This window comes from Macrotis lagotis, chromosome 1, assembly GCF_037893015.1.
Source record: "Macrotis lagotis isolate mMagLag1 chromosome 1, bilby.v1.9.chrom.fasta, whole genome shotgun sequence".
Classification (NCBI taxonomy): domain Eukaryota; kingdom Metazoa; phylum Chordata; class Mammalia; order Peramelemorphia; family Peramelidae; genus Macrotis; species Macrotis lagotis.
The window spans coordinates 446,156,624-446,170,154 of record NC_133658.1 but is presented as its reverse complement, the minus strand read 5'-3'; positions in this window follow the sequence as shown (position 1 = coordinate 446,170,154).

The following is a 13,531-nucleotide window of genomic DNA, read 5'->3' as shown; positions in this document are numbered from 1 at the left end:
TCCAGGTCAAGGAGAGAGTAAGTAGAAGAAATCAGAGCTATAGCCAACGAAGTTCCCAAGATGTTATTCTTGTCCAATGGAGGCATTGAATGTCCTCCTAAAACTCTAAAAAGAAAAAGTTCTAGGTTCCTAAGACCATTATGATCCATAATTGTTAGATCTCACAGCCAGATCTAGTCTGGTAAATTAATCTTTGGGTCATCTTCAGGGTCAGAAAGGGCTTTTCTTTGTGAGAATGAGTTCATCTAATTTTGCAGATTAACAAGATTTTTCTAGTTCCTTCTGGCAAATGCCATAAGGATCTCTAAGGAACTTTTGTTAGTAGTTTCCTTCTCCCTCTTGCAAGCAATCAATTTTGTGTTTCTTTTTTTTTAAGTTTCTTCTAATTCTATCCTCCTCATAATGTCAATTACTATTCTTTTTTGAACCAATACAGAGAATTGTAACTAGCATCTAGCCAGTCTTGGACTTTTCTTCTCAGGCATTAACCTAGAGTAACTTTTTTGACCCTCTATCCTTAAACCTCTCTTTTTGGGGTTCCTAAGAAAGCCCAGAATATGGGGTTAATTCCAGTAGATTTGTACTGTGACTGTACCAACCTTGAAGGACAGGCACATGTACTGAATTATTGTGCACAAACTCTCAGAGTACCAGTTACTTAGAGCTAAAAGGCACAGTGTAAGTATCAGGGAGGCAACACAATAAATTGAGACAATATTTCTGGATTTAGAACCCTTGCATTCAAATCCTATGTCTTCGGCAAATCACTTAAATTCCCTGAGTCTCAGTTTTAATAGTTGGTTTGACTGAATGAGATCTTGGAATCCTATGATGCTGCTATAACAGGGAATAGAGAATTCTTCTGTGTGATACTGGGGTACATGTGAATAAAAAATATTACAGAAATGCAGTGTGCTGTAATCAAAGGGGAGCTGTTAAGAATGATCTTTTGTAATCAGAAAACTCAGTAAAGAAGGAAGAAGTCACTGAAATCTGCAAAACAGTTTCACCCATAGGGATCAAGCTTCTGCTGAAATCATAAGGAAAAAAAATCAATTGGCTTCAAATAACACACATTTCAAAATGTAGTATTTAAAGGATATTTTTCTCAAAGTTTATTAGGATGACCTAAAAGACTTTGTAGCACAACTGATTTTCTCCCCTCAATGAAAATAAATTGATTTGTTTATGCTTGAAAATAAATTTACATATTTGCAAATGAACAAATGAATCACAGAAGCCTATATAGATCAGTAGTTTTGATGATCGAAATTTTTCCTCAAATGTTACACATTTAAATTTTTGTTACTAAATATGCCCATGGAATAAACAGAGAAAGAGGCTCCTTGATAAAGGATGAATGTCAGGAATTGAAAGTAGTGCATTTTAAAGGGAGAAGTAAAACCTTGAAACATTTGGACTTTGAAATTTATCTTCTCATTCCTAGATCCATTAATTTACTTTGGATAATTAATTATTCATTTGTATTTTATAAGTTATTGACCAGAAATCTCATTTAATGAGTTTTAGAACAGAGAAGTATTCTTCTTCCCCCTTTCCCTCCCATAAGCCTTAAAGAATCCTAGACTTTTAACTAATCATTGCAACTCTTTTTCTGGATGCAATTCTTCTGGTCCTGGACAGATCAGTAACAGGAGGTTATCTGATGCTTTAGTTACAGTTTATCCTGAATCATAGCAACCAGTGGAATGACCCCCTGCTGTAGTCTTCTTAGAAGGTGGATAAAGCAAAGGTCTAGGCCAGAGGGACTATTAAAAGTCCCCTGACACCTTTCTAGAGAACTAGAGTTGTTGTGTCTAATGTTCTGGCAAACTGACAACTGAGGTTCTGCCTACATAAATTCCTCTAATGGTTTTTATTGGCTATGGAACTTATATTCAATTCCTGTCCTAAACAATTATGTTCTGCTGCAATGGCCTGCCTGCTGCACGGTTCAGTCCTCCAGGAGAAACTACCTTTCAGAGGCAGGAAAAATAATTACTCTATTTAAATGTAAAAACCTTCAGTAATGCCACTTTAAGGCTAAAAATTTCACCCTTGAAACTCAGGAAATAGCAACAACATTAGATTTTTCCAGGTCTTTGCTTCTATTGCATAGTAAATGTACTTACGAGCTTAACCTATGATCCAAAATACAACATATATTTAGAGTCATCTTGTTTTACATGAACAATCTATGGAATTGCTTGCTGTTTAGATTTTTTTATTTCAAACCTTAATGCATTATTTCTCCTGACTTCAGAGCTTAATTATTTGGAAGATGGTTTTGTTCAGTGTAACAACAGAAAGATACTGGAAAACAAATTGATTTAAACTTAAGGGGAAAAAAATGAAAAAATCCAAGAATAATTCCTTATCTGTCAAGACATTCAATCTGTGATAACTGAGAACAATAAAAGGCTGCTAAGGACTCACATAACTTCCATATAGAAATATGTCCTTTCACAGAATTACATCATTCAAAACTAACCACAAATTTCCTTCACTTATCCAACATAGAACACCTTGAAAAGGCTTAAGCTTAATTTATTCACAATTTTTTTCTTATTAATTTAAGTTGACTTTCTCATTTTTTTTAAATTCAGAACCAAGCAAACATTTTTTTCCATTAGAAGGGATCCAACGCTAGAAATCTGTAACATTTAAAATTCTGATATTTGGAATTTATATATAAACTAACATAACCAAGAATGTATAAATAAAATAAAGATAAGATGAAATAAATAAAGGAATGCTCAAATATAATTTATGTTCCAAAGAATCTCTTGTTACTAAATTGGATGAAAAGACTTAGCTCCCAGATTTTTCATTTATATTTAATTTTTCTCAAGCATTTTCTTGTGCCAGAAGAAATGAATGAAGCAAATCAAAAGGTTAAGCATGGGTCTATGGAAACATTACCATATACATGTACTTTTAAATCTGAACTTATAACTACTAGGATACTTGAGGATGTTTCAAGATAAAAGGAATTATATTCATGCAGGATATTATTACTATTAGAAGAAAATTATTCTCATCAGGGAACATACACCCTTGGGCTAAAATATACATTAAATTTTACAGAAGGAATGCATGTTTCAATTGTATGGTGCTGATTTATACTGCATACTTTCCTTTAGAATTTCTTGTGTCAATAGAAATGATGAAGGCAGAACTCTGTTGTCTGTACATGCCACTAAAAACTCCAAGTTGTAGGTTTTGATTTCACAATCTTACCACCCAACTGTACACAGAAAGCTTCAAATACAATTAAATTGAAGACACACTGGAATCATCCCAAAAAGCAAATATGTATATAATTTGAACAAACAATCTTTTCTTGCGGACATAGAATGCACAAAGCAGAATATAAAAAAGAGAAGAGAAGGAGGAAGAGGATCGGTATGATTTATCACTTTACAAAAAGCAAAGTTATATTTGAATAGTCATTTACCTTCAGAAAGTTGGAGTACATGTCCACAACTATTAAATGAGGTGTATTTGGAATCACTGCTCTAATTCTCTTTTGGCCTATCATCCTTAATAACTGGTAAAAATAGTGCTTAATAGCAGTGAATGCAGGTCAGTAGAATTTATGACATATGAAACTGGAAGAGCGGAATGATACACATAAAGTTCAAATTGTTTTTTTTTCTGGTAGTTAATTCTATTGAAAATTAACTGAAAGAATGAAGGGGAAGATGTGCATGAATTTAGTTCAACAATCTTATTTTAAAAGAAACAACTTGATCTCTCACTTTACAACTTGCTATCTAGACATTAAAGAACACTATTAAAGGAACTATGGGTACTTTCACATTGTTTTTCATGCCAACTCATATATTTTTGTTTGTTTGTTTTTTTGCAAAGCAATGGGGTTAAGTGACTTGCCCAAAGTCACATAAGTTGGAAATTATTAAATGTCTGAGGCCAAATTTTAACTCAGATCTTCCTGACTCCAGGGCCAATGCTCTGTCCACTGTACCACCTGACTGCCCCCCAACCCATACATTTTTAAGGCAGTTATATTGAGAGGTAATTTTATTAAATTAAGTTATAATGACATTATACCTCATTTTCTCTAATATTTGCCCTGTGATATCAAAACTTTTCAAAACTGTCTTAGAATCAAAAAGTTAGCCTTAGAAAGAATATCTTCCATATGCTTATAATCATCCTCAGAGGATTGCTGATCAGCATATGGTTTGTCTGTCTTTGTTTGTGTGTGTGTGTGTGTGTGTGTGTGTGTGTGTGTGTGTCTTGTGTTCTAATACTTCTCTTTCTTACTCTACTTCTTAGAACACTATGGGCAGGAACATTTGGATCTTTGAGTATTTAGGTCATTTGTGCATTAGATGAATCTAATTAATTATAATTGTTATATATGAATGTTATATATTTCTTGCAAGAAATATCCAACGTAAAAAAACACAAAAAAGACTTAAGCACTGAAGAGAATTTTGTCCTTGAGTGATTAAAACAACTTAGAGTCTTCCTCTCTCTTCCTTTAATATTTCCCCATGATGCATCATTTATGTCTTTACAAAAGAAAGAGCAATGATATCGATCCCTTGTCCAATGGGAGGATTCAGCTCAGGGGAGCAAAGAAAATACATTACACTTAGGTGGGGGTGTCATCAGGGCATCTGACAGAGCCCATTTATTGAAAACATTAAATAATTCTTACAGAAGAAAACTACAAAATTATCATACAGGATAAAAACAATGATGTAACTTTGTTATGGGCAGAAATTAACACAGCAGGTTGTGACCCAGGTCAAGAAGTCAGACAGGACTTATCAGAAACAGGGTTTATGGAATAGCAAGGCCAAGAATGATGCAGTTGTGATATCAAATCAGAGTTCTGTGGAAGCTTTCAGCTTAAGGGTCAACAAAGCTCAGTTATTTTGGCCAGAGTTGGCCTCTTGACCCCAAACTCACTTGAGCAGCCTCTACACTTCCCTCTTTTCTGTTTACACAACAAACTCACAATTACCCAACCTGATGTTCAACCTGGGTAACATGATCCTGAACTCTATTAATAGCACATATAATGGCTTTGGTTACAGAAAAAAAAAAAAACTTTGAAAATACTTGGTAGACAACAAAAGAGAAGCATAAAGAGAACTAATATAAGACATAATTATATATACTCTGGGTCCAATGCCCCAAAAGGGTGGGATGATGAAACCATTTTATTATTTTTATCAGCTGTTTTTTCAGGAATCAGATCTTGTTGGGAGGTTATTTGGATGTCTTCAGAAAATTTATACAAATATTCAATACCAAAAGATAGTTTTTAAAATGAGAGACAACAAATGATCAATATCATAATTACACAAAGTTGAAATTATTATTCCTATTTCTATTTGTATAATACCATGTACCAATTACAGGTGGAAAATACAACCAATCAAACAATTTGTTGTTCAAATCCATATATTATTCCATAACACAATTTTTTATTACAGAAATTTATAATGCATTAAATAAATGATAAAGATTTTCATAAAGTCTTCTGAGCCTTAATTGTTCTAATAATATTTTCTGACAAATCTTGAGTATATTTTGCTTTTATCTTTTCCTTATTCATAATTTCTTTACATACACATGCTCAAATAATGCAATTATAACAGTTAATATTATTTCCCTCTTTTTCTCAGTAATGAACATAAATTCCTCTTTATGGGGTGTAATACTACTTAAATTAGAAAATTATACCTAAATTCTCAGCATCTCTTCTTTGATATTTCCAATAGTAACTTTGTTATATTCCAAATAAATTTTCAGCTTCCCCTATAAAATAACTTCAGTCATATTTTTCTCTCCATAGTATAGTTGTTACCCATGGAGGATTTTGCACACAATTCCAATATTCACTTCCTTTTGTAGTTCCCAAATTGGCTTTCCTTTTGCATGGTTTGTCCTTCTTTCTCCTCTTATGCTTTCTTTTTCAATTTCTTAAATGTAAGTTGTTCATTTTCTGTATTACTTGATTCATCTGGTCTGCATGGTCTGATGTTTTTTTCTGACATCCAGACAATTTCTCCTTCTGTGGACAAAACAAAAGCATATCCTTGAACCCAGGTTATTAATTGATCAAGTCTTTTCCAAAGTTCATCTTCTATATCCTTCCATATTACTCTATGAGGACTCTCAGGGATGTTTATTCCGTTATCAAGGGTAATTTTGTAACCAAAGTGTTTTTCAGCCAAGGTTTTATTCTTATCATCCAAAGTCAAATAATTAATGAATAGAAAGCTTTATTTAGGTGTAGTCTGGTATCTGCTTCCCCACAATCCCTTTTTTCTGTTTATGTGGAAACATTTTTAATGACCTATTTTTCTTTTTAACTATAGGTTTGATCTGTGGGATATAAGTTGTGGCTATACAATAATATAGCATATAGCATATAATTCATTCTTTTGTATTGATGTAAAAGGAGTATATGATTTCTTTTCTATTATTGTATATGAGCTTGGACCTACAGGTTTAGAATAAGGTCCATCATATTGTTTAAGATTTTCAGGGAACCCAGAGAATCATAACTTCTGATGTTTTCTCTTATGATCTCTACAAGGAATCAATTGTTAATTTTAGGCTTAGATATTATTGCAGTAAAATAACTTATATAGACAAAACCAGATCACATAACTTTTTTAACATCTTGCTTTTGAGCAAGTTATCTAATTATGGGTTACATAATTTTCAATTTCCCAATCATCTTTCAAAGTCCCTCATATATATTCAATATTATTGAAAATATTTTATTAATTTCAAAAAACCTAATGTAATTTTTTTACCAAAGCCAGTTGTTACAAGATACATATATAATTTTTAATAGATATAATTTCATAAACATGAGATGGAAAAACTGTCCAAAAAAGATCTTGAGAGATATAATCTGTTGGCAAGGATTTCTCTAGTTTTCTTATAACAAATCTTTACAAATGTGATGGATAACACATATTCATATTTTATTACTGTAACACAATTTTAAATTTTCAAAAAGTTGTTTGAATCTGCTCTTATACAGTTTACTAATTATACATAATCACATTTTCAATTTAAAGTATATTCCCTTTATTCCCTAAATCTTTGAAACAAAGAAACTTCTTAATACCAGGTATTTCTAAAAATGTTATGATTACAAGATTTTCTTTGTACTTCTCTTAATAATCTTATAAATTCCAAAACTCACATTCAAAATTACCTTAAATAATTTTCTTTTTTCAAAGTATGAAAGTTTGCAAATTATTTTATCAATTATAAAGCCTGATTAAAAACACATAACTCAGGAGTCTAGCTTTCCCATTAGTTCTTTTTCCTCCTTATGACTCTGGAGGGGCCAAAAAATATTATAACCAAAAAATTATCTTATTTTATTTTTTTTACAAATCTCTTAATTCAGTTACATGTATTTTCAGATAACTTTGTTCACTGGATAACACATTATAGATTTAACCAATTTGAAGAAATAGTTAATATTTACTTAGCAATTGCTTTCATATCAAAACTTTTCACTTAATGGAGTATATTACTTTTCCAATCAATTCATTGCCAGATATTGTAAAAGTGGTGGTTTAATGCAATTTTCAGATTACCCCAATCTTCATTTAAACACATATATCTCTATACTTTCTTCTTTTACTACATTGATTTGTAGATTATTTTCCATAGTTCCCAAAATCCATCTCTTTATACAATGTGAAACTTGCTCAGACCTTCTTTCTACATGCTTGAACCAACTTCCTTACTTCACAAATGGTTAAAAAACCCTAACAGTCCCTATATGCCTTTTCATATTTCTTTGCAACCCTATTTCCTCTTTCCAAATCTTTTCAGAACACATTACTCAGACTGAACTACTTGCTTATCCCTTAATATATTCTTCCTTTTCCATAAACTCTTCAAATAAAACCAGCCAAGCAAAATAATTTCAGGAATAATTTTAATTTTTACTAGGTCTCTTATAAGTATAATTTGCCAATTCAGTAAGTAAAATTAGGTTAGATAATCAGACGAGAAAACAAACAATAGAAGATAAGACAAATTAATAGAACCCCCTCTTTCCCAAAAAAACAACATGATTTCCAGGAAAATTTCCTGTGGCTCCTGAATCATGGGTTTTTGGAAAAAAGAAAAGGATCCAATTTTGAAAAGAGAGAAAGGAAAGAGGATGGGCCAATTAGCACACAAAGATAGGACAGCAAGTCTGACCATGCAGAGAGAGCTGAGCTTTCTTCTGCCTGGATTTTAAAACAAACACATAGAAAACTCATAAACAGAATCAGAACACATTGAACCAGAGAGGCCCCAAACTCCAGGGAAAACCCCACCTAGTTCTCAGGGTAGAGAAAATATATAAAACATTTAATATATCACAATACATTGTTTTATAAAAGGGTATTCATATTTTTAATACTTATGGATTTTAACTAGCATTAACTTTTTGAGAGGGCAAAACATTAAAAATTTCTCAGCCTAATTGGAATATCAATTAACTTCTTTCTAAGGGGACAAGTTTTAAGTCTTTTCTTGGGGGGGGGTGGAATCTTCTGTTCCTAAATCCTAATTTGACCCATAATTTTCTGTAATAATTAACATTATCAGTATCTATTTTGATAAACTCCTGAAGTTATAATGTGATGATACCATATTGGTAAAAGAATAACTATTTAGGTTCCCCTTATTTTTTTATTAATTTATTTTTGGCATTACTAGTATCCAAATTACATACTTTAGAATTAACCTGACTCTCTTGTCTTTTTGGAATATTTATTTCCCCCAAACTTTATCATATTAAAAAAATAGTATTTCTTTTTATGATTTCTATATATTTATAACATATTCTAAGCTCAAATCTCCTTTGCTTTGGAACCATGGAGAATATCATAGTGTGTAAAGACTTATTTGTTTTTTGATAATTTCTAAGCTCTTCTCTTTAGTCGGTTTCTTCAAGATTTTTTCATCCTGTCCTGGATTTTTTTTTCAAGTTCTTTGGAGATTTCCTTCCCCATTACACCTGGTACACCTGCTTGGAAAAAAAAAAAGTAAAGAGCTGGGCTGCTCACAGCTCCACCCAAAGTCTTCCCCTCACATGATCCTGGGACTACTCCCAGCTTAGTCAGGGGGTTTTCTTCTCCTGAAGGACTCTCTCAGTCTCCGGACAACTTCAAGTCTCATGCTTGCACCACGTGAGGGACACTAAATGTAGTGATCCCCTGTCCAGCAGGGGATGGATTTGGCTCAGGAGAGAAAAGAAAATACATTACACTTAGGTGGGGGGTGCCATCAGGATATCTGACAGCCCATTTATTGAAAACATTAAACAGTTCTTATAGAAGAAAACCACAAAATTAGCATACAGGATAAAAACAATGATGTAACTTTGTAATGGGCACAAATTAACCCAGCAGGTTGTGACCCAGGTCAAGAAGTTCAGAAACAGGGTTTATCAGAAACAGGGTTTATGGAATAGTGAGGCTAAGAATGATACAGTTGTGTTATCAAATCAGAGTTCTGTGGAAGCTTTCAGCTTCAAGGGTCAACAAAGTTTGGGTTATTTTGGCCAGAGTTGGGCTCTTGACCCCAAACTAGCTTGAGTTGCCTCTACAGAGCAACATTTTTACACACTAGCTTGTACACTTTCTTTTCTTGTTAAAAATTGCATGATATCCTTTGATATATTTTACAGTATAATGGATCAATAGCTTAAGAAGAGTTTGAACAAGTTCATAAGTCAATTAATCTTTAGATTGTTAAGATGCATATTATATATATATATATATATATATACTAATTTCTCTTGAAATGTATTTCTTCAAATACTTCTTCATGTCTGTCTTAAGTCTTCAAAACTTATTCAAAGTTTCATGTTCTTTGGAGAAATCAACATGAAGCTAAAAAGATTCAACAATTTCTATAACTCATGATGCCTCTTAATGATAGATTGATTAAATTCACAATCCCAGGGAACAAAGAATTATAGCCAATTACTGTGGAACCTGAGAGATGACAATTACTCAAAAGTGATATTTTTTCTGCAGTATATTTATTACCTGCACACATATAAGTAGTTGGATACTCATAAGTAGGAAATAATGAAAATTTGCCTATAGCTAGATATTTGTTGGAAATCAAGTTAAATTCAATTACTTTCTGCAATAAACTTTTAGATGTTTATCAAAGTTTTTAAATTTACATTGACTCTAATATATATGGATTATAGAATTATGAATTAATTTCATGTTACTACTTCAGATGCAAAGGATTTGGCTTTCCCTGGAATGAAATCTACTTAGAGATATGAAATGGTTCAAAACAGTGAGCCATGAGTTTTAAAAAATTTACTTCTCAAGACACATAACAGAGCGTATGTGACTAGTTCCATTTTATGACCAATTCCATTTCCAAACAAAAACAAATCTAAGTACAGAAGAGGGTTTTTACTAAAAAATACTGAGACTTTCTTTTCCCTAGATAAGAATAATTTCATATCCTTATTTCCCATATTCACCAAGAACATATACTATAAGATCCTCTAAGGTTCTAACCATTTTAAGCCTTGACAAGTATAAATTATTTTATGTGTGCATGTGGGGATATAATAATTCTTTCCAGAATAAGATTTTTCAGCATTAGATATAAATAACTGAATGTAGTTTCCATTGTTTCCAATGCAGGAAATAAAAATAGATCACAAAGCTTAATTATTTCTTGTCTTCAACAGTGAATAGAACTTTTAATCTCTTTAATTCCTTTCCTTTCCCTCTTTTACATAAGAATAAAACTCATTTGGAAGGAAATGTTTATATTGAGAAGAGGTCAGGTAAGCTAATGACTGCTTGGTATTTTATGACAAGTTTTATAACTTTGGAGTTGCTATAACTTTCAAACGATCATCAATAAAGTTTTATTGCAAAAGGAATGCCAAATGTCTGAATGCTTTTGCACACAGTAAAATCTTGCTGCCTCTTTAGCTTAACCAGCTTTCTCCTTTTAACCCCAGACATAAAGCCTTCCTCTTTCCATTGAAAAGCTGGAAAAAGTGTTGATTCTATTTTCCCTCAGTTGGATAGGGAGGGATTTTATTGGGAAAATATTACAAAACTCAATTTTCAAAAGTAAATTAGATTTTGATTCTGCTTCTTTAAAATAATTTATTAAACTAGTTCTGTTTTTTAAAACAAATATAAAAGTATTTCTAGGAACTGACCATCACCTAACTTACTCTTAGAAACCCCATGTGTCAGAATGATTTTTTCAAACTCAGTTTAATTATTTAGAAGGCATTCAAGTCCATTACATACTACTCCATCTATATCTTACTCTTTCCTGTTAGGAGAGGAAGGGAAGATAGATAAAAGTCTCCTCTTCTCTTTTTCTCCTCTCTCCAACCCCCCACCCCCACCCCAAGCCAACCAAAGTACCAGTCTACTATTCAGAAAGCATTAACTTTCAAAGTATGTGTTCAGATTTCTTCAGTGTATGGTCAGAGGTGCAGTTCCCTTTAAAGATTCCATGGATCCCTTTAAACTCACTTCAAGAAATACTCCCTTGGGTAGAACCTGAAACAGACACAATTTTTTTTTGACTGAATCTTATGGTTGATAAGATCAATTTTGTCTTTCCCAGGGAAAAATCAACAGTCTAGATTGACTCAGTTAATAATTATTGGTCAACTTTGCTGCTCCACGTGAGAAATATTGGAAGACGAGATGAAAGGAAAAAGTCATTGCCCTTAATTCTCTTAACCTCCCCCTCCTAAAATTCACCCCTTTCACTTAATGTCCCTCTCACTGAAGTTTGGACCATGATGCTTTTAGCACACAAGTCAACTTAGACTACAAGGAACACATGTGTTAAAGGGAAGGAAAGAATTTTTTTAGTAGCATCTTTTTTTTTCATCCATATGCACATGTATATTTTTAAATTAATAATTTCCTTACACCCTCCCTTCCCACCCCCCTCCCCTCAGCTTCAAACAGTCAGGTAAACATTGTACATACTTTTTTTTTTAAGTTTTTGCAAGGCAATGGGGTTAAGTGGCTTGACTAAGGCCACACAGCTAGGTAATTATTACGTGTCTGAGGCCGGATTTAAATTCAGGTACTCCTGACTCCATGGCTGGTGCTCTATCCACTGCACCACCTAGCCACCCCCAAATACATATTTTTGATAAACATGTTTACAGACTAGTCATTTTCAGTATGAGGAATTAGGATTAAGGGAAAGAGATACATATGAGATGATTTTTATAAAGTGTTCATCAGATTCTGAAGGGTTGTTTTTTGTTTTGATTTGGTTTTCTTCCTCTGCATGGGGATAACATTGTCCATAGCCAGTCTAATACCATTGTCCTAGCTTTCTGAACTGATGAGAGGTTCTGCTTCCATTAAGGATAATTATCTAATCATGTTGTTGCTAATGTGTACATTGTTCCCTTGGTTCTGCTTCCTTTGCCACTACAAAAAAAAAAGCTACTATGATTATTTTGGAACATTTAGGACTTTTTCCATTTTTTACAATTTCTTCTGGATATAGTCCTAGAATGGGAATTGCTGGCTCAAAGGGTATGAACAGTTTTATTGCTCTTTGGGCATAGTTCCATATTGTTCTCCAGAAAGGTTGGATCTGTTCACAACTCCATCAGCAATTTATCAATGTCAAAATGCTTCCACAACCTCTCCAACATTGATTATTTTTCCTTTTTCTCATATCAGCTAATTTAATAGGTGTGAGATAATACCTCATGGTAGTTTTACTTTGCCTTTCTCTAATCAATAATGATTTGAAGCATTTTTTCATATGATTATTTATAGCTTTAATTTCTTCATTAGAAAACTGTCTATTCATATCCTTTGGCCATTTATTAATTGGGGAATGACTTATTATCTTATAAATTTGATGCAGTTCTCAATATATTTTAGAAATGAGACCTTATCAGAATTCCTAGTTGTGAAGATTGTTTCCCAGCTTTCTGCTTTCCTTTTAATTTTGGCAGCACTGATTTAATTAGTGCAGACACCTTTTTAATTTAATATAATAAAAATCATTCATTTTGCAGTTTATAATATACTGTAATTCTTGTTTGATCATAAATTTATCCCCTTTCCATCTGATAGATGAGTTTATTAATTTATCTATGGTGTCACCCTTTATGTCTAAATCCTGTACCCATTTTGACCTTATTTTGGTAAGATGTGGATCTGTGCCTAGTTTTTGCCATTTTATTATTTTCCAGTTTTCCCAACAATTTTTCTCAAACTTTCTAAAACTCTCAATCATTTTCTTGGATATAAGTATTGATTATTTCTATTATTTGCTGTTTGATACACCCCTTATTTAAGATAATTTTACTTAATTTTCAATTAGTTCTTGGTTTATCTTTCCCTGACTCTTTCTTACATGTAACTTTTATTTCATCATGGTCTGAGAAGTGTGTATTTGTTATTTCTGCCTTTCTGCATTTGATTTTAAGGTTTTTTTGTGCCCTAGGACATGGTGAATTTTGGTGAAGGTGGCA